The sequence below is a fragment of the Sus scrofa genome, chromosome X (assembly GCF_054392235.1).
Source record: "Sus scrofa isolate SSC_HxYL_T2T_F1_AM1 chromosome X, Sscrofa_HxYL_maternal_Yorkshire_Landrace_v2.0, whole genome shotgun sequence".
In the NCBI taxonomy this organism is placed as follows: Eukaryota; Metazoa; Chordata; class Mammalia; order Artiodactyla; family Suidae; genus Sus; species Sus scrofa.
Genome location: NC_139401.1, coordinates 28,857,219 through 28,883,518, shown reverse-complemented (window position 1 = coordinate 28,883,518; position 26,300 = coordinate 28,857,219). Strand labels below are relative to the sequence as shown.

Below are 26,300 nucleotides of genomic sequence, written 5' to 3'. Positions count from 1 at the left end.
AGAGAGATTGAAGATCTGAAGGGTCAGTTACTATAGAATGGGCAGAACGCAACTGTTTAGAAGGTGGCTCCTTAGCCATAAATCGACTGTATTGTTTAATTCTGTATTGTGAAAATCAAATGTTGGGAATCAAAATTTCAGGGTTAGATTGTGGAGGGAACATTTTATAGTTTGTTAAGTCTTCAATAAACTTTGATGGTTTATTTCTAATCTTAAAAGCTTCCATTTTTTTCTATCTGTACTTTTTTTCTATCAGTCTTTACGGTGATGCTTGAAGCTATGCGTGTGGCTCCTCTGCTATATCTTACCTTTCTCACACACGCTTTGCTTATAGCTGCTGACACTAAATGTGAAATTTGTTTGGATTAGTTTTTCTTTTCAGGAGAGCTCTGGAGGACCTATTGATTTAACTGTGGTTGCAGTCAGCCTTTGTAAAGAGATTAGAGTAAAAACATCCAGCAATTGATAAGACCTAAAAATGCCAGTTTATTGCCTTCTTGCTTGAATTTTTTTTTAATTTAACTAGTAAATGAAACTTCATCTACAACCTTCTGCTAACTATAAATTCAAAATACTTATCTCCTTTTTTTGATGGAAGGTAAAATACTTTTATCATTCTAATTTTTTTTTCATCTAGTATTCCTGGAATATTAGACCTGAGGAGGCCTTGGTTTGTGAAACTCTGGTCTAGTATTTCTCAGCCTAAGTTATTCTTAAGCTCTAGAACTTTCAAATTTCACCACTGTAGACCCAAAGGTTTCCTTTCAGACCTCTTCTTAAAGGAGAGGAAAGAGGGAGAGGAATTTAAAAAAAAATTTTTTTAAGTCACTGAAGGAAACTGAGGCTCAGGATACGGACTAAAGGTCATAAATTTCAAATCTCTTCAAGGAAGCTATGTCTGAACTTCTCTATCACTATTCACCTTATCTTTTTGTCTATTTTCTTCATAATAATTTGTAATTACCTAATTTTACTTATTTTGCTGTCTCTTCTGTTAATATGTATTCTTCCCATAATAGGTAAAATAAGGGATTTAGTTGTATGCTGTCTGAATTCTTAAAAGCATATTTTTAAACTGAGGTAAAATTCACACAAAATAAAATTAACCATTAGCCATTTGAAAGTGCATAGTTAAATGTCATTTAGTACCTACATAATGTTGTACAGTCATCACCTCTATCTGTTCTAAGATATTTTCATCATTCCAAAAGGAAACCCATACCCATTAGCCATCACTCCCCATTTCAACATCCCCTCAGCCCCTGACAAATATTAATATACTTTCTGTAGTTGTGGATTTGCTTATTCAGAATATTTCATTCAAAAACAACCACATAACATGTGGACCTGTTTGGTTTCTTTCACTTAGCATAATGTGTTCAAAGTTCATTCATGTTGTGGTATGTATCTGTATTTCATTCCTTTTTTTTTTTTTTTTTTGGTTGAATTATAGCCAACTGTATGGATATATCATATTTAGTTTACTGGTACATAAGCTGATGGACATTTTGGTTTGTTTCCACATTTAAACAACCTAAATGTCCACCAACAGAGGACTGGATAAAGAACATGTGTATTTGAGTGTCTTCTTTCAACACTTTTGGTTATATACCTCGGAGTGGAAATGTTGAGTCAAATGGTTATTCTACACTTAACTTTTATTTATTTATTTATTTATTTTGTCTTTTTTTTTTTTTTGCTATTTCTTGGGCCGCTCCCGCGGCATATGGAGGTTCCCAGGCTAGGGGTTGAATCGGAGCTGTAGCCACCAGCCTACCCCAGAGCCACAGCAACGCAGGATCCGAGCCGCGTCTGCAACCTACACCACAGCTCACAGCAACGCCGGATCGTTAACCCACTGAGCAAGGGCAGGGACCGAACCCGCAACCTCATGGTTCCTAGTCGGATTCGTTAACCACTATGCCATGACGGGAACTCCCAACACTTAACTTTTAAATGAATCAGGCACCTTTCAAAAAAATCTGTTAAGCTTTTTCTTCCTTCCTTTCTGAATGCTCCAGTTTCTCCTGACATATGGAGAATTATCCATTACAGGAATTCATTCAGTGATGGCCAACTGAGAATAAGGACTTAAAAAATCTAATGTTTTCCCTGAGTGTCACGTAATAGGCACTCTCAATAAACATTTGCTGAATGAATGAATGAACTATTACTTAATAGCTACAAAGTTCTGATTTCAATTTCTTTTGTGCTTAATCCCTCTAAAAAACCCTCACCTACACCCCACCTTACTACCCTTTACCTCCTCTCCTTGTATGCTTCTTTGACATAGCACACACTTCTTGACAGTGGTTGTGGCAAGCAAATGTCTCTTGCAGGCCCAGCCAAGATTATAACATAGTTATAAAGATTTTCTGGCAATAACTAGATACCTGCAGTCACCTGATTATATGCTCCCACCCTGCATTACAACAGATCTTATTCTTAGCATAGTTGACCTTCTTGCTTTGAAAGATAAGGAAAAGGGAGGATAAACGTGTGGGCCACAAAGGGTCAGCTGCAAATCACTTTTTTTTCTAAGCATCAGAGAGACAGTTCTTTCTAAACTGATTGTAATAGTTCTTGTATTATTAAATCTTGCTCCTGGACTATTGTAGAAAAGTGATGACCTAGAATTGAGACATGTGGCTAATCCTGTACCTCACCCCTCATTTTACAATGAATATTCCAGGGAAAATTCCACAAGAGTAAAACAAAATCCATACTGATCTTTAAAGAAGAATGAGAACTACTAGAGTCTACAAAAATTTTACCCATTTACACATAGATTTTTTCAGAGTTAGATTAACTTTTTAAAATTTAAAAACATACTTTTCCCCCTACTGCATGTAAACCAATTCTGGACATCATTAGCAAACAACCGCTATAATTAGTGATTTTCTACTAATATTTATCTGAATATTTTTTTATTCAGTTTTACTTTGCAGGTCAAAATTTCCTGATAATACTTTACTTTTCTTGATTTCAAAATTTAAAAAGTGATAAGTAAAATTAACTGTGAAGATGATAAATAACCTTAATTATAACAGGGATTTATATCATATACTTAACTACATGAAGACAAAAATTGAATCTATTTCATGAAATCAACAGAGATATATATTTCCAGATTCTGGAGATGGGTGTAATTTTGAAGACACAATGTTTACCAAAATTCATAATCACAGTTTCATGTAAAGAGTGATCTCTTTGAACTTGGCATATTTAGAAAATGGCCCAATTTCTGCAGACACAAAGACAGAACAGTGTATCTCTATCTGGGAAAATGGTTCCTTTACTCAAGAAAGGTTTGGGGGAAATGGAGATGTAACCTAGAAATACTCCCTGAAGAAGAGATTGCAGCCACCTCCCTAAATTTACATGTTCCTAACACCAGCTTAGTGCTCTAATTTGAAGGTAATGTGTGAGAGCCAGCTTGCTTTTCCATCCCTTTTTCATGTTATATTTTTCAAGTCTTTTAACCTCCTTTTCTTTTGTTATAATTTGAGGTAGTTTCACTCTATGTAAATTCAGCATATTAAAGTTCTCATAGGAAAGGCATGCCATTTCATAAAAACAAAACAAAACCATTAAGCCCAGCAGGGGACACTCAAGATAATATAGGAATGACTATATTAAATATCATTTATTAGAATAGTGAATTAAATATCACTTATTGAACATTTAAAATTCATTCAGTAAGTCACTACATATTTATTTACCAAAGACTATGTGCTTGGCCCAGCTGGGGATAAAGTAGTGAATAAACAAAGTATTTGGTTTTATGGAACTTATATTGTACTGAGAGGAAATAGCCGGGGAAAGAATATTGTGCAAAAAGCTTTATACAATACTACTTCATACCCATTAGGATAGCTATTATTAAAAAAAAAAAGGAAACGTTTTGGTGAGGATATGGTGAGGGTGGAATCTCGGTTTAATGCTGGTGGGTATGTAAAATTGTATAGCTGCTGTGGAAAACCAGTTTGGCAGTTCCTCGAAAAGTTAAACATAGAACTACTGGATTGCCCTGCAATTCCACTCCTAAGTATATATCTAAAAGAATTAAAAGCAAAAAATAAACAGATACTTGTACAACAATGCCCATAGCAACATTACTCAAAATAGCCAAAAAGTGTAAATAAGGCATTTGTCCACCAAAAGATAAGGGAATGAAAAAAACATGGTATATACATACAATAGAAGAGTATTTGGAATTTTAAAGGAATGAAATTCTGATATATGTTACAACATAGATAAAGCTTGAAAACATTATGTGGACACCAACATCAAATGCTATCACTTACATGTGGAATCTAAAAAAAGGACAGAATGAACTTCTTTGTAGAACAGATACTGACTCACGGACTTTGATAAACTTATGGTTTCCAAATGAGACAAGTTGGAGGGTGAGGGGATGCACTGAGGGTTTGGGATGGAAATGCTATAAAATTTGGGTTGTGATGATCATTGTACAAGTATAAATGTAATAAAATTAATTGAGGAATAACAAAAAAGTCAATAAAGTGAAAATATATAAAAGAAAAAAGAAAACATTATGTGAAGTGAAATAAGACAAGACACAAAAGGACAAACATGCATGAGTCCATTTTTATAATGTACCCAAAATAGGGAAATTCCTAGAGATAAAATTAGAATAGAAATTACCCTCAGGTGAGGGAGAGGAAGGAATGAGGGAATATTTTTTAATGAGTACAGAGTTTCTGTTTGGCATGATGAAAAATATCTGGAAATGGATAGTGGTGATGATTGCAACACTGTCAATGTAATTAATGTCACCAAATTACACAATTAAAAATGATTAAAGTGGTAAATTTTATGTTATATATATTTTACTGCAATAAAAAATTAAATTTTATACTTTATATGGCATGATATTATGATATGTGAATTATTTCTCAATAAAGCTATTATTTTTAAAAATCATAATGTGCATTATATCATTTAATATCCCTCAATATAATCTCATTTAATTCTCTCACCTTAAATGCCAACTCTACAATTTGTCCTTATATTTGTTTCTCAAGGCCTGACCTCTCTCTGAACTCTAGATTTATATATGCAGTTTCCTATTTATCATACTTAATTGAAATCTTAAAAATTACTTTAGATATAATACAACCCACAAATAAATTTTTACTTTTACCCTCAAATCTACTCTTATACGAGGCTCCTCTATCTCACTAATAGCTACATCATTCACCTAGCTGCTCAAGCAAAACATGTATAAGTCCTTTGAAACATTAGTTTTATTTCAGTGGAACCAGTGTGATGCCAGTGAGGTAATACCAAAAACTCATAATTAAGGCAAATAATATCTCAATGCAATATTTAATAAAATCAAGTTAATACAAAAAAATGAAAACAATAAAGGCTTATAATTTCTTAGTTTACCACTCTATCGTATATTTATCCTATCAATTATCACTAATTGATAAATTTCTGATTTATTGCTTTATATAGGTATATATTTTCTCTTCTATACAGTGTAAGGGCCAAGAGAAAGTGGGTCTTATCTGCCTTGTTTACCACTTTATCTCATAAAAAAGACCTCTATTTCCCAGGCTCTCCTGCCAACTGACTTCCAGGTTGGATTTTTCCAAGAAAAGATCTGTTATTTCAGCTTCTCAGACTGGTAACACCACTTCCTTCCTCTCTTTTCCCCACCAGACATAGGGTGGATTGCTAACCCTTGGATTGCCTATGTCCTGCTATTTCAGCCCTTCTAACATATTTATAAGCCATTCCATATTAAATTTCACTTCCTGAACCACTTATAATGAATCTGCTTTAGCTGACAAGATCCTGGCCAATATGGTAGTTAGGAAACAGATATATGAGTGCTTAATCTACATTATACATAAATTTGTAAAAGTCTCCCAGAAGGTTAAAAAAAGATGTAAACAATTTATATTTATATATTTGTAAATATTACATATAATTCTCTTTAAACACGGCACATTTAATAAATTAAGGTACTTTTGCATTTTGCTATTTATGTTGAAAGCCTTTGTATATTTAAAACATAGTGAGGTTGGGAAGAAAAGAATTAAACTGTGAGTTAAGTGAAAGGCAGAATTAGATGTTTTTGAGAAGAGACTTTTATTCTATATGATTTATACACATTTAACAGCCAGTTTCTTTTCAATATATTTAAGGCAATTTTACTACCAATTCCAGTCAGAAGTAACATTTAGATTTTTCTGATAAGAAAAAAGAACCATTAGTCTGAATCACCTACAATTCACTAGAAGAACAAATGGTTTTAGTACCAGAAATCTAATAACTTTATACTTGGTAAAAATAAGTCATTTTAGAGAAAAGAAAATGGGCTAATAATTAGTATTTCTTTATAAACATAGTTAGAATGTGACAATTGTACTATGGATTCTTGTCAACAAAGAATGGAGGAATAAAATACTTTACACTTAGGTTGGCAAAATATAATGCTGTGGAGTGGTATTAGAGATATAATTAAAAGTGTTAAAAACAAAACATGAGTGGGTTGTATCTTGATAAAAATGTGATAAAGAATGCAAGGAGAAGGGAACATTTGCAAGGGCAGAAGAATACACTAACAAGTTCTGTGATCATGGATAAGTAACTTCTCTTTCTTGAACTTCAGTTACCTGATCATAAATTTATAAGGATACTTAAACTTACAGAGTCCTGAGAAGTAAAAAAACATCCTGATATAAAAATAAGTTGTAATGGATGAACTGTTACATAATATGTTTTACTGCTGTTACCATTATCTGCTCTGGTGGTTTAACCCCTTAGATTGTCAAACTCACTGTATTACTTGAATATGTGTACTTATGACTGATGTTGTTCCACATACTCTTCATTTTTCACAATATTTCACCACTGGCTAAATATGGAATTTATATCAAGGTCACCACTTTTTAAAGGCTTAATCTCATTTTCAACAACACCTCATAAAAGAGATAAATCTCATAGCTCTTTATGTTTAACCTCCTTATCCTACTGCGAATACAGCCCTCTTCCAATTCTGTTCTCCAAATTCAACTTTTCGTTTCTATAGAAAGGCTTCAATATGAATAGAACACGCCCTTCTTGGAGTACAGTCTCATACATTTAGAAATTCAGTTAATCTTGTCTCATATTACTGCCAGAAAGAGCTGCAGTTGATGTGAAGTTACCACTAGATGCAGTAGTAGGGAAGGAAATAAATAAACAAACAAACAAAACACCATGGATGGAGGGTTGTTGTCAACTATGCTCTCTTTTTGTAGTTTTAGATAAGTTGTAGATGAATAAATATTTTCAGATGTCAACATAGAACAGACATTTTGAAATTCAGTAATTTCACAAGCATGGGTCATATGAAAAACACTTATCCCTAGTATAGGGCGGGGGAGCAGAATAATTACACAGGAAACTTTGTAACAGTCAGCTGTCAAAATACTTTCCTGATAATACTTTAAGATTATGTCTCATGTTCTCACATGAAACAACTGTTACAATTTGTATTGAAAATGACTCTTCTATATACATGATTTCCAGTTACAAAATATTCTTCTGCCTTAAAAGTCTAGTATGACAACAGGAAAAAAAAAAAAAAAAGAGGTAGAACTCTTGTGGAATGGAGAAATTCAATCATATTACATTTAGTTTCACCAAGACACAGGGTTTTCCCAAATTATTTTTCACAAACACAATGAAGAATATCATATGATTAACTAGACATCTTTTCCTTGAGGGCTTTCGCTACAATTTATGCACTAGCACTGTAATCATTCCCACTCACAAAATCTTTCTTTTCACTATTAAATATAATGGTAATTGACCACCTTGGAGGTTAATTTACAAAAGTCATTACATTTCTTCTGGCTTCTGATTTACTTCACTAATATGGATTTATTTGGGATCCAAATTGTATGAAGTATTGCTGCATAATTTGACTTTGCAGTTACTGATGTCTTTACCATTTATTATGTCTATAATGTATAAAGCATATAACATGAATAAGTCATTAATTTGAATTGTGGCTTTGGGTATCTTGGTTTCTCATTTGTCAAATTAAAGTCTACATGAAGGCTTATATCCTTTCACAGAATTCTAAAATAACATTACTGATAATACTATTATGCTTGTTATATTTACCTGTTTGTGCCTTATGGAGAGATTTTACACAGAAGTATTCTATGTTCATGTGCATGTGAGTATTCTCTATATCTTTCTATGACTTACCTCTTTCCTTTCACTAGTAAAAATCTCTCAGTAGTATGTACTGAGGAGGTACCACTGAAAGTTAGGTGCTCTCCTCATTTTCTCAACACAGGACATCCCTTTCTCTATTATGGTCTGAGTTTTCTCAGCAATATTTAACAGAAAATGTTCTTAGGATTACTGATACCCTAGCTTTCAACCATTATCTGGCTTGAGTATAACTGATACTTATTTTTATTTATATCCATACACCTGGAGTTTTTATTCGTGGGTATTTTTTTTTTTTTTTTTAGTTTTCCTTTTGTGCCTTGATTCACTCCCTCATTTCCTCTTAAATGAGAATTTCCCTAGGTTTTTGTCCTTGTTATTAATTTCCTCTTGAGCACTTTTATTTTACCAAGCGATATTCAGAATGAAATATTCCTGTCCCTACTGTTAGACCAAAGTTTTGTGCTAGTAGTGTACAAAGTGATATAGCAAATGTACTTTTTTAGAAAAGGGAAAATTAAGTAAAAATGTTAATAAATGCATGTCAATTGTGAAAAATTCATACCCATGAGCCCTAGCCACCCCAATATCAATCCTTGGTGCAAACCCTATTACTAATTTCTTCATTATCCATAGGAATTGGAGCAGTTAACACCCTGAAAAACAATGTTTCTGAGTGCCTATTTCCTCATACCATTAACTAACATGGTAAACTATGAAGTGTTTTCATCTTTGGCAATCTAACAGGTAAAAATGTCATCTTTCATTTTATCTTAACCTGTAATTCTATTATTTCTGAGGTTGAATATAGTTTTACATAGTTATATAGCATTTGCATTGCTTATTTTGTGAACTGTTATCTTGATTTGTTTTTCCTCCTGGGGTATTAATTTGTAGGAGATGCTTGAGGCCAAACTCTGAGAAGGTAAATACTAAGAAATGATTTGAGATCAGGTATATTAGAGCACTGGTAACTGGGAAATCAAAAGAAAGGGGAAGATAAAGTGCATAGTACCAGACGTGGTCACCCCTTCTTAGGAAAAGTGAGTTGCCTCCATGAAGAAACATGTCCTTTAAAGATTTAGTGGTGAAGGGAGAAAAGGAACTGACTGAAGATAAAGGGCTCTAATGAATGGAGATTGTGACAAAGAACTGGAAGAAATTAGACTTGTGAAAAAATGTACAATTTGTAAAAATACCAAACACAACCACCAACATTAACAATAATAAAATCTACATATCATAATGGCAGTCAAAGTATGTGACTCTGAAATATGAAATCAAGTTAAGCCTTGCAATCTCTCTGCCTTACACATGTCAATGTGTCTTGTATTGCTGTGTTGGGGGGTGGGGAGCTAAAAAAATGAGAATCAGTTCAGTAGATAAAACCATTGCAAAACACATCTGCACACATACACACTACACTTGAACAAAGCAGAGGAAAAATTTAACTTGACAATCTAACAGGAATTTCATACTTAAGTAATTGCAGAATTGGAAGAACGTTATGAATGATAATATTTTAAAAAACCTTCTAAGGCAAAAGAACAACAACATGAAGATACGAAACAGGGGCTAACCAAACACAAAAAATAGGCAATAAATAAGGATTAAATTACAAAGCAACTGTAGTAAGCATAATTTGGAATATGGCTAGTGAAAGATGATCCACTCTAAATCTCGGAATAGGAGTTCCTGTTGTGGTTCAGTGGGTTAAGAATCTGACATAGTCTCTGAATATGTGGGTTCGCTCTCTGGTCTCATTCACTTGGTTAAGAATCCAGCATTGCCCAAAGCTGCTGCATAAATCACAGATGTGGCTTGGATCCAGTGGTGCTGTGGCATAGGCCTGCAGCTGCAGTTCAGATTCAACTCCTAGCCTGGAAACTTCCATATGCCACAGGTGTGGCCGATAAAAAAAAAAAAAAAAAATCTCAGAACATGTGAAAATAATGAGTTACTACTCCTGGTATTATGGTACATTGTGGTACCATGAGTTACAACAAGGACTATTATCTTGGATTATTCACATGGGTCCTTAAAAGTGTAGAGCTTTCTCAAGTTGGTAGCAGAAGAAGTTAGAGACATGTGAAGCATAAAAAGGATTCAACATGCCTATACTGGCTTGAAAATGGAGGAAGACACTTGCCAAAGAATCTGAGCAACGTTTAGAAGCTAAGTATGGCCCCTGAATGTCAACGAAAACAAAAAAATGGGAACTTTAAAATTGTAAACACAAGAATCTGAATTTACTCAACCACTTGAATGAGCTGGCAAGTGTATTCTTCCCCAAATTCTCCAGTTAAGAACATAGCCCCAGATAATCTTGATATTGGCCTTATGAGACCTTAAGTTGAGCATGCTCTGTGTTCTGACTTGCAGATCTAGGGGGAAAAAAAAAACAGGTGTTGTTTTAAGCAACCAAGTTTCTGGTAATTTGTTATGGCAGCAATACAAAACTAAAGGATTTCCCTAGGAATAAATGGTATAACCACAACTAGCACAGGGTCATAAAGGGAGTTCCCTGATGGCCTAGCAGTTAAGTATCTGCCATTGTAACTGCAGTGGCGTGAGTCTGATTGCTGGTCCAGAACACCCACATGCTGTGAGTGTGGAAGAAGAAGGAGAAGAAGAAGAAGAGAAATAAAAGATGTCTCTTAATGAAAATGGTATTCCCTCCTCAAATAACAATTCTAACTAGAAAAATGGGGATTTCTAAAGTCATATAATGTTTATACAGGCATATTTGGAGATATTGTGGGTTCAGTTCCAGACCACCACAATAAAGTGAATATTGGAAGTAAGTCAAACAAATTTAAAACAAAAACAAAAACATAGGATGATAAAGGATAGAATAGAAAAGAGATAAGAAAATAAAGTAATACAAAAAGCTTTAGAAAGTACATGAGAGAAAAGGCTGGAAGAGATTATCCAACATACATATTAATGAAATCCATGAAGGAAAACAAAAAAAAAATCAAACAGAGGAAAGATTTTAAGACACTAATTCAATAAAACTTTGCTAAACAACATATGAAGGCACAAAACAAGCCTCAGCTAACTTAATATAGAAATTATTTCAATGAGATTCTGCTGTATAGCCCAAGGAACCACATCTGATCACCTGTGATGGAATATAATGGAAGATAATGTGAAAAAAAGAAGGTGTATATATGTATAACTTGGTTAATTTGCTGTACAGCAGAAATTAACAGAACATTGTAAATCGACTATAATAAAAAAATTAAAAGATAAATTATTTCAAGACTCTTTTCTGACCACAATGGCATGAAACTAGTTATCAATTACAGAAAAATAAATGAGAAAAATTGATTACATGGAAACTAAACAACATGCTACTAAAAAAAACCCCAATGGGTCAATGATGAAATCAAAGAGGAAATGTAAAAATACCTTGACAAATGAAAATTAAAAACCGCAACTATACAAAATCTATGGGAAAAGATAAAAAATGGGAGTTCCTGTCGTGGCTCAGAGGAAATGAACCCTATCCATGAGACATACACTGAGAATTATAAAACATTAATAAATGAAACTGAAGATGATGCAAAGAAATGGAAAGATATCCCATGCTCTTGGATTTGAAGAACTAATATTTTTAAAGTAGACATAATAACCAATGTATTCTATAGATTTAATGTGATTCCATGTTACATTTCCCATGACCTTTTTCACAGATATAAAACAAATAATCCTCAAATTTATTTGGAGCTACATATAAAAGACACAGAATTGCCAAAGCAATCCTGAGGAAAAAGAATAAAGCAGGAAATGTAACCCTCCCAGACTTCAGACAACACTACAAAGTTACAGTAATCAAAAGACTATGGTATTGGGATAAAAACACACATGTGGATCAATGGAACAGAATAGAAAGCCCAGAAATAAACCCACATCCCTATGGTTAATTAATCTTCAAAAGAGAAGGCAAGAATATACAATGCAAAAAAAAAGATAGTCTCTTCAGCAAGCAGTGTTGGGAAAGCTGGAGAGCAGTTAATAAATCAATAAAGTTAGAACACATCTTCATATCATACACAAAAATAAACTCAAAATGGCTTAAAGACTTAAATATAACACATGATTCCATAAACCCCCTAGAAAGGAATATAAGCAAAACATTCTCTGATATAAATTATACCAATGTTTTCTTAGGTCAGTACCTCAAGGGAATAGAAATAAAAGCAAAACTAAACAAATAGGATCTAATCAAACTTATAAGGTTTTGTACATCAAAGGAAACTATAAACAAACAAATGAAAAAAAAAATCAACCTCCAGACTGGGATAAAACATTTGCAACTGATGCAACTGACAAAGGTTTAATTTTAAAATATACAAACAGTTCATACAACACAACATAACAACAACAAAATCAATAAAAAAAAAATGGGCAGAAGATCTAAATAGCCATTTCTCTAAAGAAAACATATAGATAGTAAGTGGGCACATGAAAAAATGCACAACATCATTAATTAGAGAAATGCAAATCAAGACTACAATGAGGTACTACCTCACAATGGCCAGAATGGCCATCATTAATAAGTCTAAAATAACAAATGCTGGAGAGGGTGTGGAGAAAAGGAAACCCTCCTATATTGTTACTGGGAATGTAAGTTGGTACAGCCGCTATGGAAAATACTACAGAGGCTCTTCAACATGGTAAGTATAGACTTAACATATGATCCAGCAATCCCACTCCTGGGCATTCATACATACAAAACTTTAATTTTAAGAGATAAATGCACCACTATGTTCATAGCAGCATTATTCACAATTTTGATGATGTGAAAATCAAAATCTTTTCATAGAAAAGATAAATGGATAAAGAAGATATGTTGAACATATAAAGAAAAGATGAAAAGATGCATGGATAAAGAAGATATGGTACATATATAAAATAGAATACTATTTGGTCATAAAAATAGAATGAAATAATGCCATTTGCAGCAACATGGATGGACCTAGAGATTATCATACTAAGAGAAGTAATTCAGAAAGAAAAAGACAAATAGTATTTGATATCACTTATATGTGGAATCTAAAATATGACACAAATGAACTTATCTATGAAACAGAAACAGACCTAGACATAGAGAACAGACTCCTGGTTGCCAAGGGGGAGGGAGGATGGTGGAGGGAAGGACTGGGACTTTGGGGTTGGCAGATGTAAACTATTATATACAGAATGAGTAAACAACAAAGTCTTACTGTATAGCACAGGGAACTATATTCAATATCCTCTGATCAACCATAATGGAAAAGAATACGAAAAAGACTGTGTGTGTGTGTGTGTGTGTGTGTGTGTGTGTGTGTGTGTGTGTAACTGAATCACATTTGTGTACAAGGGAAATTAACACAACACTGTAAATCAACTATACTTCAATATAATAAATTCTAAAAAGTAAAAGAAAACTTTATTGAGGAGTTCCCATTGTGGCTCAGTGGTCAATGAATCCGACTAGGAACCATGAGGTTGCGGGTTCGATCCCTGCCCTTGCTCAGTGGCTTAAGGGTCTGGCGTTGCCATGAGCTATGGTGTAGGTTGCAGATCCCACGTTGCTGTGGCTCTGGCGTAGGCCGGTGGCTACAGCTCCGATTGGACCCCTAGCCTGGGAACTTCTATATGCCCTGGGAGCAGCCCAAGAAATAAGCAAAAAGACAAAAGAAAAAAAAAAAAAAGAAAACTTTGTTGAAATAAAAGCTCTCAATTTACATATTTAAAAAGACCCACAACATATCCAGGAAAACTGAGAAAGAATGATCAATTCTAAGAACTATTTTAGTAAAACTATTACACTTTAAAAATGAAGAAAATATCCTTTGAACCTCCAAAGAAAAAGGCCCTGTCACTTACATAACAAACAAAGTACAAAAACAGCAGAGTAACAATTTCAAGAATCTACAGAAAAGGACAGAGTATGAGCCAAGATTTGATAACCAGCAAGGTTTTAAACACTAAAATAAAATAATCTCAGGGAAAATTGTACATATGAACTTTTCCTATAACTAGAGAATGAGAATTTTCCAATGAAAAGATGAAGAAAGATTTGGAGAAATTGGTAATGAGCATACCTAATTGAAAATCTGGTACTAAAATAACAGCAGTACTAAAGTTGGAGGAATAATGTATTAATGGTCTTTGTTCTGATAAAGTAGAAATAACAAAACTAAAAAGTACAAAGAGAAAAAATAAAGGAATATAAACTGATTCACTAACATGTAAATGAAAATTAAAATATTTAGAACTGACATAAGAGTAAAAATTTAAGTATAAAAAAGAGGACTAATGTGACTACTTAAAGGCATTAGTATAAATTTAACTTAGAAAAAATTTTAAAATGAATGCAAAAGATAACAAAAAATAGTATGCTAGAACTATAAGATCTCTTTATATAAAAGGTATTAGTTCTTTGTGATGTACATTGCCAAAATTTTCTCCCAGTAATTTACCATTTAATTTTAATTCATTTACCATTCAGGTTTTTTTATTTCTTTGTAATAATTGTATCAGTCCTTTGTTTTATTTTATTTTTTTAATTTAAAAATTTTTTAAATATTTTATTTGTATTAAAGTATAGTTGATTTACAGTGTTTTGTCAATTTCCGTAGTACAGCACAGTGACCCAGTCATACATATAACATACATTATTTTTCTCATATTATCTTCAGTCATGTTCTATCCCAAGAGATTGGATATAGTTCCCTGTGCTGTGCAGTAGAACCTCATTTCTTATCCATTCTAAATGTAATAGTTTGCACAAATTTTATCTATTTAAAAATATTTTGTTTCCTCTGATAATTGCATTTTAGAATATTTTTCTCTATCAATAGTTTAACTTTATGTCATTGATCCTATTGGTACAGCTGTTTCAGACTTTGCATTACACGTGTAACCTATTAAGAAAAGCCCTTTCCCTGGTGAGTAGGTTACCGGTATGAAAATATCTGCCACTGAAGGTACTCAATAAATGATTGATGGTGCTGACAGGGCATCTCCCTAGTTTTGAAACAAACTGTATGACCCCTTAGACAATTACAAAGTAATAAATAAATTTTTTCTTTTTTTTTGCATACACTTAGCTGAAGTTTATTTTTCTTTTTAAATGATTTTTATTTTTTCCATTATAGTTGATTTCCAGTGTTCTGTCAATTTCTACTGTACAGCAAAGTGACCCAGCCACACACACACACACACACACACACACACACACACACACACACATATATACACACTTAGTTTTTCTCACATTATCCTCCATCATATTCCATCACAAGTGACCGGATATAGCTCTCTGTGGCTTTTAGAAGACCTCCTCCAATTTACAATTACACAGATGTTTTAAATTCTCCAATAGTTTCTTCTACTAGTTTTATACTTCATCATTGATCCATTTATTTTCTCAGAATTTGTAAGAAAGACAAAGGTTTATTTATTTATTTTTCAAACAGGTTGGTGTCTTACCAACATCACTGAGTCAAAAACTTCATCTTTTCTCCACTGACATGTGATGCCACTCTTACTGTATAACAAAACCCCTGCATGTTTTGGGAATTATTTCTTGGATCAACTGATCAGCTTATTCCTCAAAATTTAGGCACCAATAACATACTGTTTAATATGATATAATATCTGATAAGGTAATCTCTGGCCATTACTTATTTTTTAAAACAACTTCTTCACTGTCCTTTGGTATTCATTTTTATGAGTAAACTTAAAACTACACTGGCTGGTTCTACTAAGCCATCTCCATGAATGTTTATTTTGCTTTAAAATACGTAATATATGCATTTGTGAAAAAAACACGAATTTATATGGTATCTTGAGGTGATATCCAGTTGGGCACCTGACACTAAATTTCTTAACAATGTTTCCAAACATGCTTCTGCTTTTAGGGGTAGTTTTGTAAAAATAAATAAATAAATAAAGTGGAAAGAGGTCAGAATTTAGAGTCAGGAATTTAGGTTTATACCTATGTCAACTGATTACCATCTTTGCCACCTTGAGCCCATTACTTAAGTTGGCTGAATGTCAGTCTCTTCTTTTGAAAAATGATGATAAAAATGCCTGCCTTATAAATTTCCTGTAGCATTAGATGAACTGTATTCTGAATAACTCTGAAATATGCTTGACCCTTGGTAGGAACTCTCTGGAAAATAACTGCAAAGATATTTTGACAACACTGTTATTAACAGCTTTGATCTAGCTTTCTTTCCTAACTCTAGAATTGCCATGACTCGATTCCTTTTATTTTACTCAACTCCTTAGGTCTGATAAATGTCATTTCCATTGGGAAGTATTTTTCTCATTTCTCCATGTTTAAGATTTCCTCTTCTTTACCATTCTGTCCAAAAGTCTACTAATTGTGGTGTATTCTATTTATCTGATTACTTGTTTGCCTCCTCAAGAAACTGTCAACTCTGCTACGGCAAATCATTGGTCACTAGTTCTACTATCTCAATTCTAGCGTACTACTACCTCATAATTCATCCTCAAAAGTATCTATTGGTTGAATATACTCATATTTTAGGAGAAAAGGTGGGGGCAAAGAAGACTATTTATTTTTGTACTTTTCTATTCTTTGTTCTTTATCTTACAAAGGCAAAAGGGAGAAAAAGAGATGACTCTGCATGGATTCCCAAAAACGGTTTTGTGCTTATCTCGTCAAACTGAAGAGGCATGACAAAGATACCTGGCCGGACACACCAGAAGGAAGCACAGATGCGAGAACAGGAAGTACCGCCCACTGGACAACACACCGCTGAGGGGGTAGACGGCATAGACTGAGGATGCACGCAGGCGCACAGGCTATGTGGCTCCCATGACGACTTCCGGCCTAGCCAGCCTCAACGTCGCAAGGCGAGGTCAGGCCTAGCACAGAGGCTACAGCTCTGACAGATACAGGTATTTTCAAACACTTGAAAGAATTTTGTGTAGTGCTTCCTTGGAGGTGGGTTTCTTGTTCATAGTGAGGTTAGGCTGGTGGCTCCAATGTGGAGTTGAGGTGTTTTTTCAGAACTACACATCGATATTAAAGACACAGTTTTCACTCCGCTTCGTCAACACACATTTTCTCTTCTTACAGGGCCCCCGTTTTGTACCACAATGCAACGAGCTCAAGCTCTAGAAGAAGCTTTGGATCATGCGGAGCATGTCATTGAAAGTGCCCAACAGAGACCTCCGAAAAGGAAATACTCATCTAGTGGGAAGCCGTCTCTCTATGAAAAACTTTATGACATTTATGTTGAAGAATGTGAAAAAGAGCCTGAGGTTACAGAGGAGTTAAAAAGCAATGTGAACCTGTTAGAAAAGCTTGTTAGGAGAGAGTCCTTGCCTTGTTTGGTGGTCAACTTGTACCCAGGGAATGAGGGCTATTCATTGATGCTCAAGGGAAAAAATGGATCCTATTCGGAGAGCATTCAACTGCCTTATGAAGAAAGGGAATTGCTCGAATACTTGGATGCAGAAGAATTACCTCCAGCTTTGGTGGATCTCCTGGAAAAGTCTCCCGTTAACTTTTTTCACCGTGGGTGTGTCATAGCAGAAATACGGGACTATAGGCAGTCCAGTGGAATGGAACCTCCCGGCTACCAAAGCAGGCATATTCTCTTACGTCCCACGATGCAGACTTTAGTCTGTGATGTACAGGCCATAACCAGTGATAACCAGAATTGGACCCAGGAGGACAAACTTTTGCTTGAGAGCCAGCTGATCTTAGCTACAGCTGAACCCCTGTGTCTAGATCCTTCTGTATCAGTAGCCTGCACTGAAAACAGGTTGCTCTATAACAAGCAAAAGATGAACACTCTTCCCATGAAAAGGAGCTTCAAGAGGTATTCCATGCCCTCTCTAAATCGGCAGCAAGAGCTGTCTCAGTGTCCACCTCCTCCTGAGTTAACAGTACTGACTTCTTACAAAAATATAAGAGAAAATAAAACAGGTGATCATTATGGCCTCAAATTTTCTAAAGCAGGAAATTTTGTAGATATGTGGAAACAGAAACCCTGTGACTTGGCTATACCTTCAGAAGTGGATGTGGAGAAATATGCTAAAGAGATAAACTCTTTCAGATATGATGACTTACAAACAACACTCTGGCCAACTCATGAGGTACAAGATGGTTCTGTATCTGAATATGAAGAGGGCAGTCAGTCCCAGGCAACAAAGCTGACCTTCATGCAATCACTTAATGATCCACTTATCTCCGGAAAAAGAAGATCTCGTAAAAAAGTTAGACGTGAGAAACAAATGCCGCCCCTCGACACCTCCAAAGATGACCATTCCAATAGTTTTGTGACTGGGACAAAGAATGACACTGGCAGGGTGGTCATTCAATCTGAGGAACTAGTCCAGAAGAATGCCAAGTGTCCAGTGCAGCTGTCGCACAGCTCCAGTGCCTCAGCCAGTCTCGGGCAACCTTCTCCAGGGAGAGAACCAGAGCAGCCTAAGACTGGGTCAGATCAGTCTTCAGTGCTGGGCAAGGGAGCCAAACATCTACCTCCAACCATCAAACTTTCTGTGAGTTCAGAAAAGAGCTCATCAGGTAACAGTTTGACTTCACAGCAGGCAGGCATCTCTCATAAATCTCCACCTTCTGCCTCTCTTATTAAGTCACCAAAAATTTCTAAGAAATCTTCTGTGGAGGTCGGTCAAGTTATCACACTTCCTGCCACCACCCAGTCCACTGCAGGCTCATCAAAAAATACCCAAGTTTCAGCCAAATCCTCTGGCCTGCACATCACCAAAGTGGTGCACCCAGATCAAGGAGGCCAGGCCTCAAAGAGAGGCTCCAAACCCATGCAGCACTCTACCACCAGGGCCATAGCCCCTGCAAGAATTAAGCCAAGCCAAATGCCCAGAGTAATCAAGCCTGGCCCCCTGGCTGAAGGTATAGAGCTTGGTCACCAGCCAATAGGGATCCAAGCCAGCCCCCTGCCTGGAGGAATCAACCGTGGTCACCAGTCAGCAGGGATCAAACCCACCACCTTGTCTGGAGGAATCAAGCTTGGTCACCAGCCAAAATGGATCAAACCTGGCCCCCCTTCTGGAGAAATCAAGCTTGGTCGCAAGCCAATAGGGATCAGGCCCAGACCCCTGCCTGGAGAAGTCAAGCTTGAACACCAGCCAACAGAGATCAATCCCAGCTTCCTGCCTGGAGGAATTAACCTTGGCCAGCAGCCAACAGAAAACAAACCTGTACACCTACCTGCAGGAGCTCAGAGACCAAATGTGCTGCCCTCCATACCACCAGCTCCTTCTCAAGGAGGAGTTCAACTTATTTTTAAAAATGCTTCCAGTCTCAGGCCCTTAACTCTATTCCAGATTCCACCAGGCTCACTCATTTTGAACACCCAGCAGCAGGCCCAGCAGCAGCCACAGCAGCTGCAGCAGCAGTGGCTCTACCAACTGGCTCCACAGCAGCAACTCCAACAACCCATAATTTCACACCTTCAACAGCCAGTGCCACAGGTTCCTGTACAAGGTTTAGTAAATCAAAGTACGGCCTTATCTACTCCACAAGCCACAGTTATTAACCTTAACAGAATGGACAGCTTTATGCAGCCCCAGGCAGTTGTGTTGTCCCAGCTGGGTTCTGTCCACAACCAAGCTGGACCCATCCTCCCTCAGCAGAGATTTCAGCTCTCTTCTGCTTTGCAGCCCCAGCCCCAGCCCCAGCCCCAGCCCCAGCCTCAGCCAATGCAGTTTGCAATCCTGCAACATCCAGTGGCTGTGACAACAGTAGCAGCCCAAACAGCTCAGCCACATCCACCTAGTGAGCCTACAGCAAGGCACTCAAAAGGTAAAATGAAGAGAAGCACACCAAACACTCACTGAGTCCTGCATTACATTTTAATCTTTTTAAAAACAACACAAAGAGCATTGGATCAATGGATTTCTGAGTTCTTACTCCCATTTTTGCATTTAATGTCTCAGAATTTTACATTGTTAGGTGCACAAACTATACAAAAGCACAACTCTATGCATTTTTTTTAAACAGGAAAATGATTTGGGGCGGGGGTGGACTATGGCACTAGCCACCATGAGGTCAAAATCCGTGTGCAGTTTACTAACCTTAGGCCTATTTCCTAACTTCCCTGAATCTCCATTTTCTTGTCTATAAAAATATAGCTATATCAACTTAAGTTTATTGTAAAGATTAATGTGAGGTATATTAAATATTGAAATTCAAAATAAACTATTTGTATTAATAAAATATTAAATATTCAAAAGAAACATAAGTACTTAAGCTGAAAATATAGTAATAATAATAGTGCAAATGATAGTTCTGTTACATTATATGAAAGTCAATCTTATAATCAATGGCAAATGCCATAGAAATTTAATTCTCACCCCAAAAATCCCACAGTAGAATTTTATAAGTAAATAAAAAATAAATATTTATATATTTATTCACAAGATTTTCAAATTACATATATATGTATATAATTATTATTATATATTACTTAGGTTTTCAAATTTATATATATATGTGAATATTCCTTAGGTTTTTATATTTATCTATGCCTTACTCCTGTTATTTATATATTCTTTATATATTCAAATTATATCTTTATGTATTATCATACATGTAACTTAAGTTCCTTGTATTTATATATTTCTTATGTTTTCATATTATATATAATTAAATATATATTATCTATTCCTTAGGTTCTTAAAATATAGATACAGAAAAACTTTAATCTTCTCTTAATAAACAGTAGCACTTTTACTCTAACTAGATGTGCCACATGGTGAATTTTCTCTTTGATAAAACTGGATGCATCAGGCACTTGTAATTCGTTCTTCAGTAATTGAGGAGTGATTTGGATATATGATTCAATATCATTTGCCAGACAATATTCTTCAAATGCATTATTCATGCAGTGCTTATTATTTTGCAAACACTTCATAATATACAAATGCACCTGCTTTCTGCCATTCATCTTGCTCCTCTATTCTGACTCAATTATTTTGTCCTCGTCAGACAAGATAATAATCACAAGAGAGAAAAGATAAAACTTTCTTGACTTATAATGGACGAGTAAATAAAAAATGTTACGTTTAGATGAACTGATGAAACAAATGGCAACAGGGAATTACAGGGAAAAGGAGGAATAACTGATATGAAGATACATTTAAATTTACCTGCTAATAAAAATGATTTCTGTAACTCCTAAACAATGTATTTATGGTAACAATGTAAGGTAAGAAATGAAATGACCTGTCCAAACGTCCTCCCCCAAAAAACCTAATTACATTCACATGCATGGATAATATTTTAAAAATATTTTATATATAAATGTAAAAATGTATATCACTCAAAAAAATGTCATCTTCCTGATTCCCTGGAATTGAAGGTTGCCTGAAAAAATGAGATATTGAAAATATCAGAAAAGTATTTGTTAAATAGTTATTTTTTGTTGAATGACTTAATTTTGTATAATGATATTTGCTAATGGAGGCATTCCCTTGGATGACTGGCAAACATCTTTCATTTAGTATGTCCAAATATGATGACATTTATCTTTTCCAGGATCCTATCAGAACCTTTACTATTTGGTGTTAGAATAATTTGTAGAGTAATTTAATCAGTTACCAAGTAAATTTTAAATAATTTTTAAAAATAGGAAATATATTTGCATACACTAAGCATCCTTGACTATCCCTAACTAATTCTATTATAACTTTGACGGATTCTTGGAAAAATGATGAGGTTTCCTTATTAACAAGTGAATCATCAAACATATAGAAAGAATATGAAAAAATTGCAGATGGAATGAGTCATGGCATTAGCAAATGGATTGATGATTAAAAAAATTTATCTGTGACATTTCTGACCATGTCATGCTCCTTTGCTTATTATCCTTCCCTCCATCTACATACTCTGTGGAATCAAATACAATCTAATTTTGTTTGGCTATACAAACAAAATTAATTTTTTTAAATTTATTGAAGTATAGTTGATTTATAATGTGTTAATTTCTGCTGTTCAGCAAAATTATTCACTTATATATATACATATCTCTTCTTTTTTATTAAGCTTATTTTTTATTAGAGTAGTTGATTTACAGTGTTGAGTCAATTTCTGCTGTACAGCATAGTGTCCAAGTCATGCGCATATATATATACATTATTTTTCAGATTCTTTTTGCATATAGGTTATCAAAGAATATTGAGTACAGTTCCCTGTGCTATACAGCAGGTCCTCACTGACCATCCATTCCACATACCATAGTACAAGGTTTTTTTTGACTTGGATTTGTCCTGACTCTCTTCCTTATCTTCTATCACTTCCCCATTCACATCTGTGGCTTTGGTTTTACTTAACTATTGGTGTTCCTAATGTGCCATGTTCATCCTCCCCTCCATGTTTTTGTGGAGACCCTCAAATAGGAACTCCTTTCCATTCTGTTCATGTAGCTTAGTACTCAGCATAAATATCAGCTCTCTAGAAGCTGGGTCTCTTTCTACATCATTATTTATTATAGCACATTTCAGATTATTTCATGAATAGGGTTATTCATGAATCAAAATTGGTAGTAAGTTAAAAAATATGAATTGAAAATATAAATTAATATAAATATCATTTTAAATTTTTTTCAAACATTATATAACTTTGCATTTATTTATATAGCATTAGTACTTTTACTTATGTTTAAAATTTTACTATATAATTATAAATGTATAATGCATATTTACATTCTCTAACACTGAGTTGAGTATTGCAATTGTCTTTTTAAAACATCAAAAGAATACTAAATGGGAATTATTATTAAACAAATAATATATATATAGTATTTTATCAGTATTTAAATATAATTTAACTTTAAGCAGATTTAGATAAAGGTAAGAAACAAAATTAAATACAGCTCTGCTTTTTGTTCTTGGCTTTGAACCAAGAAAATATTCCTGAATTCAGTCATAGGTCATGCTGATAAACTATAACATAAAAGTATCCTTTTACAAAATTCCAAGGCAAAAACTAAGGAACAAGAAGAAAATCACTGGGATACTCCTTTTTATTTCATATCACCTCATTATTTTGCATTTATATTTCTTAGAAGTTGTGAATTCTGGGTATATGCCAATGTATGTAAATAAGATAACGTTTTACTGTCTTTATTTCTCTTTTATGATGTTATGTGATAACAATCTAATGGAGTATTATTTTATTTGGCTTCTGTGATTAGGATGACAGGACTTAAAAACAGATGTGGTGGGAACATAGGGAACTGTTCAGTGAGTAGAGTTTCAGTTTTGCAAGATGAAAAAGTTACAAAAATTTGTTGTACAACAATGTGACTATACCTAACTCTACTGAACTGTATGTATATTTAAAAATGGTTAAGGTGGTAAATTTTATGTTATGTGTTTTTTTAACCACAATTAAAAATTTAAAACAATAACAATAAAGCAGTTGTAGCATCCAAAATTCTTCATTTCTGGGGCCACAGGGTAACTTCAGTCATCTATGAACTCATAGAACCGTGGTTAAGATCACAACCCTCTAAAGCCAGATGGTTTCAATTTCAAAATGTGGCTCTGTCACTTAATAGTTATGAGACCACACATAAGTCATTAGCCTTTCTGTTCCTCAGTTTTTTCATCTGCAAAAGGGAGATATTAATAGGACCTTTTCCGCACAGTTGCTACAAGTATTTTAAAATATGATATGTGTAGCTGCTTAGACAGTCCATAAAATAAATTATCTAGAATTACTCTAATGGAATAGTTATTTTACCAAATTTAGAGGATATGTTTTAGATGATCTAACAATATAGGCTATCTGGCAAATGTGAAATCACTCTGACAAGCAATGGGAGCCACCTTGAATTGGTGATAATTCTCCAATGCAAAGGGATGAGATTGGCATTATGGTTATCAAATTATGTGACATCAGTTTTCTGATGCTGTGAACACAGCCAACAAATGATAGCTGCTAATACAAGCCCCAAATCAAACATCCCAAATAGGAGACCCTCTGAATTGCAAATTAAGTCACCTAACAAACGCCCCACTCCATATAGCCTGCTTCAAGATGGGTGGGTAAGGACTTTATGTACTTAGTAACTGTACAAAGAGGGAGAAGGTCAGTAAGCACAGAGTGTTTCACAGTGGAAGGGAGGCTGTAGGCACAGCACCAATCAAAACCAGCAGTGGTGAACTCCTCACCTAAAATGCTTAACAATAACTATGAAGGAGTTGCTATACTTGGCATTCATTTATTCAGAAATATTTACTGAGCGCCTATAAAGGGACAGATGATGTCAAAGTCCTAAAGACAAAAATAAATGAGACCATGTCTTTCTTTCAAAAGCTTACAGCCTAGTCCATTAAGAACAAATAAGTGTTAACAAAATAGGAGTTCCCGTCGTGGTGCAGCGGAAACGAATCCGACTAGGAACCATGAGGTTGCGGGTTCGATCCCTGGCCTCACTCAGTGGGTTAAGGATCTGGTGTTGCCATGAGCTGTGGTGTAGGTCGCAGACACGATTTGGATCTGGTGTTGCTTCAGCTCTGATGTAGGCCAGCAGCTGAAGCTTCGATTAGACCCCTAGCCTGGGAACCTCCATAGGCTGCAAGTGCAGCCCTAAAAAAGGACAAAAGACAAAGAAAAAAAATTAACAAAATAGAGAAATCTCTAGTTTGGCTTTCACATCAAATCTTACTGATCGAGCACAATTCATGCATTAACCTTCTAATTTTTAAAATTATATTTCAAGACTCCATGGCATTCAGTGATAATTTTTTAAGAAACACTGCAAATTAGAATTTAAAATAGAAATAGCAAAAGACTTCCAGATGTACTGTTGACATAATATCACTTTTTTATCACTTGCCCTCATTTCAGCTTAATAAGCTCTCTTGGCTCTCATCGTTCAATGTTTAATCCAAAGCAATTAAAATGATATGCAAATGCCATCTCCATTGCTTTAAGAGTGACACTTACACAATTTCATTATAACAGGCAACTGGAATGTGCAGAATGATCAGCTCCTTTTTATTTTAAAAAATGTGCTTTTCTTGCAATATATGCTTATAAATAAAATATCCATACACACAAATTTTACTTGATAAATGCCATGTGGATAATATTTGTCTTGTATACTCAACACAAAGTCTATATGATGGCATATTTCTATTTTAAAGTCTGCTACTCTTTTGTTCAGTCTCTACAGAAGTATTTTAAGCAAATGAATTATATTAGCAGAAAGTACAAGATAAGCAGAAAATGAACAATGTATGTGTTTTGTGTGTATGTGTTTAATGTGGTCATTTAGGATTCCATTCTGACTAGGGAATCAGAAGGCTATGGTTGAAATTCCAAATGCACTTTATGAGAATACATTCAATTAGTTAAGCTTGCATGGTATAAATGGACCCAGTTCTTCACTCCTGTCTATAACTATACTTTGATATGTAACTTCTACTCTGAGCCTGAGTCTAGTCGGGTTTGTTACTGCTGAGCCACAACATTTTTCAATTAAAAGTCTTAGTCTAGTAGCTGAAAATATATTTGATGGACAAATTAATAACAGTAATAAATGTAAATTAATCCCATACATTCATCGAAATGTTTATTGAGAAACTATGTGTGCTACTCATTGTCCAAAGTTCTGAAATAAAAACCAGGATTAGCTTTTGAACTTTAAATGTTTTCCTTGGTAAACTCAAATTTAAATAATCCTTAATTCAACCAAATATTATAAACAATAACATAAGAATCAGCATTACAAAATTTGTTTTGACAGAAATAAGTTAAAATATTCAATCTGTATTTATGCACAAAAGGAAACAAAAACATAAAAAGTGAAATATGTAAGCTATAATTAATCATATTTTATTTATTTTAATTTTGACTCCTCTAACTATTTCCTGACTAATCTACTCTATCTGCAATCCAAGAATTATACGGCTAAGAAACATTTAAGTGACTCTAAAAAATGTGCAGTTTTAGCATGAACCCAAGAAACATAGTTGGCCAATTTACCACACTCTAAATTATGGAAATACTTGTCTCCAACTGGGAGGATTTAAGGGTTTAGAGTATGGGGTTAAGGTGAGATAGATAGGGT

General features: G+C 34.5%; 1 protein-coding gene and 1 pseudogene across 3 annotated transcripts in view; one reads left to right on the top strand and one right to left on the bottom strand.

The window, feature by feature from the left end:
• IL1RAPL1 (interleukin 1 receptor accessory protein like 1) overlaps positions 1–26,300 on the bottom strand; it is a 1,404,779-nt gene that overhangs the window by 585,409 nt on the left and 793,070 nt on the right. The window lies entirely within an intron of this gene.
• On the top strand, positions 15,318–20,121 carry LOC100737849 (transcription factor SPT20 homolog pseudogene; annotated as a pseudogene). Its single transcript, XR_014834740.1, has one exon. The product of XR_014834740.1 is annotated as a transcription factor SPT20 homolog pseudogene (transcript).